Consider the following 6,441-nt stretch of genomic DNA (forward strand, 5'->3'; position numbering starts at 1 on the left):
ATTCCATGGTGTATATGTGTCACATTTTCTTAAGCCAGTCTGTCACTGATGGACATTTGGGTTGATTCCAGGTCTTTGCTATTGTGAATAGTGCTGCAATAAACATACGTGTGCATGTGTCTTTATAGTAGCATGATTTATAATCCTTTGGGTATATACCCAGTAATGGGATGGCTGGGCCAAATGGTGTTTCTAGTTCTAGGTCCTTAATCTTTTCAGAACTTCCTTTGTTTGCTCTCTCCTAATTCCCTATGCTGGATAAGACTTCTCCAATTGCTGTGGCTCCATGTTGTTTGCAGTTATTTTATTTGCACTTACAACATTTGCCTTTCCACTCTGGTTGCCTGTGTTGTTACCTAACTTCCTCTATGATAAGCTGTCAACTCAAGGGCAGACTTCTTCCCATATATTCTTCCCTGTTCCACACACCCCCTCTACCACCACCACAACAGTAACTAACATGAGGCCTTTCACATCAAAATGCACAAAAGCTGTTTATTGAATGACTTATAAATCATTGAATTAGGTAAATATACTTGACAGAGTAGTTAAGGTCACTCCTTCATCCTGGGGTTTTATTCTGAGGTTTGTTGTTTTCCTTTGCCTCTTTGTTCATGCTGTCAAGTGTTGGTTGCACATTCCGATCTGGAAACAATCCAAAAGTTTTATAAATTTGACTTAGTATACAAGTAATTTAAATATTCTGGGGATTTCCAAACAAAGTTGAATCCATGTTATGACTATAAAATGTAAAGTATTCTGGGAAATGGCTTTTCTTTCCCTGTCTTGTCCCTTCCTAACCCAGAAGACCAAGGCAAAGCCTCAGATGAACTTCTTTGTATTTCAAAACTTGTCCTCTAAGATTCACACTTTTCTTGGGTTAGAAAAATAATTAGGTACTTTTTGATCAAAAGGTCTCTGCTTGACTCTAGACTCCATGGATATAGAAATACATAAAAAGAGATGAAACAAAGGACATTAAAATCTCCTTTGCTTAATTATGCTAATAAGGACTGGAAAACAAGGGACATCAACAAGACAATGAAAGGTCAACACACAGAATGGGAGGAAATATTTGCAAATTATATATCTGATGGGGCCTTGTATATAGAAAATACAAATAACTCTTACAACTCAATAATAAAAAGACAAGTAACTCAATTATAAGATAGTCAAAGAATCTGAACAGACATTTCTCAAAAAAAACAGACACACAGCCAACAAGCACATGGAAAGATGTCCACATCGTTAGTCACAGGGAAATTCAAATCAAAGCCACATTGAGATACTACGTCATACCCACTAGGATGACTAGAATCAAACAAGTAAGATACTAACAACATTAGTGAGAATGTGGAGAAACTGGAACCCTCATATACTGCTGGTAGGAATGTAAAGTGGTGCAACCATTAAGAAAATAGTCTGGCAGTTCCTGAAAAGATTAAATATAAAATTGCCATATGAACCAGCAATTCCTCTCCTAAGCATATACCACAAGAAATGAAAATATAGGTCCATACAAAAACTTGAGCATGAATGTTTATGGCAGCATTATTTACAATAGCCAAAGTCGGAAACAAACCAGATGTTCAACAAATGAATGGATAAATAAAATGTGGTATATCCATACAATGGAATAATATTTCATAATAAAAAGAAGTAAGGCCGGACATAGTGGCTCATGTCTGTAATCCCAGCATTTGGGAGGCCGAGGTGGGAGGGCCAGGAGTTCAACATCAGCCTGGGAAACACAGTGAGACCCCTGTCTCTACAAAAACAAAATAAAAAATTAGCCAGACATAATGGCATGTGACTGTGGTCCCATACCTGGGATGCTCAGGCAGAAAGATCCCTTGAACCCAGGAGTTCAAGACTGCAGTGAGCTATGATCACTCTATGTACTCCAGCCTAGTTGAGAAAAAAAAAAAAAAGGTCTACTGCCATAGGCAGTCAATCAAGACTTGCATCTGTACAGCTCACAGTCTGAGAAGAAAGAAAGAGAAGTGCTTCTCTCTCCAAGTTTTATGTGTGAAATTCCTGATTCCCGAGAAACACTTTGATTGGCCTAACTCAGGTACGGGTCCATGACAGGCAAACCCACATGACCTGAGATTGGAGCCCCATGTATGGTTGGCCAGGTTTGGGTTAGTTGCCAAGGAGGTGGAGGCCAGGCTTCCTGAACTACATATAATTAGGGGAGGAGCAGTTTCCTAAAAGAAAAGACAATGGAGGACCAAAACAACAAAATGCCCATATACTGGACTCAAGGAATGTTAGAAAAGTTTTTACCCAGCAGAAAATGTCACTTAGAATCTTAAGCCAGCCAATGTTCTTATTTGAATGGAACAGAAATAAGGAGATTGACTTGGGGAAAGAGAAGTCTGCAGTAAATTTCTAAAAATATAAACAGTGTGGCAATGTTTGCAGCAGTAAATTTCATCATTACAGCATATCAAAGACACTTTCTAAATGTGATACTTATACACCATGGAATGCTATGCAGCTATAACAAAAAAGAAATCACGGCCTTTGCAGTAACATGGATGGAACTTGAGGCCATTATCCTAAGTGAATCAATGCAGGAACAGAAAACCAAATACTGAATATTCTCACTTGTAAGTGGGAGCTAAACATTGAGTATACATGAACACAAAGAAGGGAACAACAGACACTGGGGCCTATTAGAGGGTGGAGGGTGAGAGGAGTGTGGGGATTGAAAAACTAACTATTGAGTATTATGCTGATTACCTGGGTGACAAGACTATCTGTACACCAAACCCTCATAATGTGCAATTTACCTTGTAACAAACCTGCACATCTACCCCTTGAACCTAAAACAAAAGTTGGAAAGAAAAAAAAAAGACAGTTTCTAGCATCAAGGGAAACGGGAAATTATGAGAAACTAGAATATTGAGTGTCACATAAACTTTACCAAGTGTGTGTCTGTGTGTGTGTGTGTGTGTGTGCACCATACATTGGAAACTACAATTGCCAGACACTAGTCTTGTGAGATACAGAAGTCAGATGGCTAGGAGAGAGGCCAGGAGCAGGGCAGTAAGCAACCTTAGTGAGAAGCCAGGAGGTTGCCCTAGCCCTCTAGGGCTCCTTTTAGTTGATGCTGTTGGTGCCCCTGAAGAGTTCACATACGTCTCTTAATGGTTTTCTTCATCAAGCACCTTCATCTCACGGCCTGAAGACTATCTAGGAATATGTTCAGCACTCATGCAGGGCAAGCCCAAAGTGTTGGAGAGTTAATACCCCAGGACCAACTCTCAATGGTGACGGTTGGAATTAGTGGATAAACACCCCCATCTTCCTCTCCCTTAAGCAGGACAATTCTGAGATGTGTTCCACACTGTCTCAGAGGGTCGGGTCCTCAGTGGCATTAAACCCCAACTGCCCACTATGGAAACCCACTCCTTAATTCTCTTGGCTTCCACCACTTTGTCTGTCTGACTTTTCCACTCCCTCATTCTGCTTCCTTGCATAACCTCTCAAATACAATCAAATACAGAGCCACATTTTAGGGTCTCCTTCCAGGAAAACTCAGATTAAGACAGCAAGGCAGGGAATGTAAGGTTGCAGGGCTGACAAACTCTAGCAACGACCAAACTATAGAAAGGATCAGAAACCTTTATTTTGTAAATTGTAAAGGTTTATGTGCCTGTTTGTTCTTCAAAGATTTTATATATATATGTTCCAGACTGTCTCAGCTGTGTTAGGGAAAACTAAAGGAAAGACCTTTGCTTAGGTGAGAGTCGGAGCCTTAAACCTAAATCAGAAGAGTCACAGAGATCAAGGGCTGCACAGTCAGACTATAGGCACAATTAAAATGGGAGAATGTCAGAGGCAGAAGAGGCTCACTCAATCCAGTCACCTCTTGACCAACATGTTCTCTACCTGGGGCTAAATCTTAGAGGTTGAGGGTTTTGTCTTAATAAAGTAGATGTTCCCCCAGAATTCCTGTCTCTCCTAACCCACCATTTTCCCTGTTCTCAGGCAACTTTATTTTATATGCTATAGTGGCAATGAAAGTTATGCACAGTGAGGTTGAGTGCAGTTTAGTCTATGAGTCAATATAAATGCCTAAAATTACAAAATAAAATAGATTGTAGGACGAAAAATGTGTCTTCCGCTGTGAACATACTAAGCCCAGTTGCTTCTTTATTCTTTAGTACATTGTTACAGCAGTGAAGGCAGCCATGGAGATGTTGTACTAATACAATATTCTTCTAAGATGATTTACGATGTCATTAATGTTTTAGCTCACTTGCAGCTTTCACATTGAGCCAAAATAGATGGGCACCTGATAAGTTTGTGTTATTCACCTTTCTTCGGATAATTATTCACACTGAGAATGGTCAGATATGCTTTCCCGCTGGGTTCAGTCATGTTTAATCCTTTGATCCATTTTTTTCATTGATGTTTCCTTTTTTGTGATACTTGCTAATTAAAGTTAGATAAGTCCCCACAGTATCTCTGAAGAAAGGAGCTCAGGGGAATATTTAATAACATAATCATATTATTCTCTCCATGTGACATTCATTATGATACTATCAATAACTAGCTCAACTTCATAGAGGCATTGGCTTGTGGGATCTGAGTCAAGGTTTAGGGCCCAAGGCTACAGCAATACTTAGTGAAATGTTTAGCCAGAATGACTGAAAACAATGTCATTAAGAATACAAAGTAAAAAATGCAATCAAGACAAAAAGCAGAAACCAAACCTAGAGAAGCAGTTGCAAACCTCAGGTTTTAGGAGAGATACATGTCTGAAGAAATAAATAAGTTGAGAGGTCAAACACTAGGGCTGTCAAGAACAGGTCTGGGATCAGAGTGTAAGACAGGCCAGCTGAGGAATTTTGGACTAATGCCATGAACAATATGAAAATCCAATGGGCTCTTAGTACATTCAGACTGCTATAAAAAAAATTTTTTTCACAAATTGGGTGGCTTGTAAACAACAGGAATTTATTACTCACAGTTCTAGAGGCTGAGAAGTCCAAGATCAAGGTTCCAACAGATTCAGTGTCTGCCAAGGGCCTGCTTTCTGGTTCATAAATAGTGCCTTCTCTGCGTGTCCTCACATGGTGGAAGGGGCAAGGGATCTCTCCGGGATCTCTTTTGTAAGGGTACTAATCCTATTCATGAGGGTTTTGCCCTCATGACCTAATCACCTCCCAGTAGCCCTACTTCCTAATACTATCATCTTGAAGTTGAGGATTTCAGCACGTGAACTGGGGGAGAGGGGGGCATAAACATTCAGTTCATTATGGCTAGTGTCATTGTTGTGGTAGTAATTATTTACCAATTATATACTAGTCCTTTCTGGGTCTCCCCATTTCTGGGAAACGTGTTAAATTGGACCTTCTGGCTCCTTTATGATTGGGTAGAGCCATGTCACTAGTTCTGTCCCATGAGTTTTAAGCAGATATTGTACATATTACTTCCAGGTTAGAGCATTTAATTGCCATTGCTAAACCCACCAGAGCTCTCTTTTCCCTCCAGCAGGATGATTAACAGCATTCAAGATGGTGACTACACCACCACATCAGCCTGGATTCTCAAGTAGGAAAATATGGAACAAAGCATTCAGCTGACATTCACTGGATATGTTGTGTGGACAAGAAGTAAACTTTTCTTGTGTAAAGCCATTGAAATTTTGGAGTTGCCTTGTTACCACAGAGAATCTAGCCTAACCTGTATAATATAGTGACAAAGGGATAATTCTGCTGGGTTCAAGGAGATGAGTTTGCTGAATATTGTGCACATTTACACAAGAAATATTTTTATATTTTATTTTTGTAATTGAAATATAAAAAGTGGCCAGGCACAGTGGCTCATGCCTGTAGCTCCCAACACTTTGGGAGGTCAAGGTGGGAGGATCATCTGAGCCCAAAAGTTCAAGACCAGCCTGGGCAACATGGCAAGACCTTGTCTCTACAAAAAAAATTTAAAACTTTTTAAAAATGTAGAAAACAAAAATTGTACATATTTATAGGGTACATAGTGATGTTTCAATACATACAATGAATAGATCAGGGTAATTAGCATATCCATCATCTCAAACATTAATCATTCCTTTGTGTTGGGAACAGTCAATATTCTCCTTCTAACAATTTGAAAATATTTATTATTGTCAACTATAGTCATCCTACAGTGCTAGAGAACACTAGTATTTATTCCTTCCATCTAGTTGTAATTTTGTATCTCTAACAAGTATACATCTATCCTCCCTTTCCCCTACCCTTCTCAGCCTCTAGTATCCTCTGTTTTATTTATTTTTTTATTTTTTTATTATTATTATACTTTAAGTTGTAGGGTACATGTGCATAACGTGAAGGTTTGTTACATATGTATACTTGTGCCATGTTGGTGTGCTGCACCCATCAACTCGTCATTTACATCAGGTATAACTCCCAATGCAATCCCTCCCCCCTC

Source organism: Mandrillus leucophaeus, unplaced genomic scaffold (genome assembly GCF_000951045.1).
Source record: "Mandrillus leucophaeus isolate KB7577 unplaced genomic scaffold, Mleu.le_1.0 Scaffold75, whole genome shotgun sequence".
Classification (NCBI taxonomy): domain Eukaryota; kingdom Metazoa; phylum Chordata; class Mammalia; order Primates; family Cercopithecidae; genus Mandrillus; species Mandrillus leucophaeus.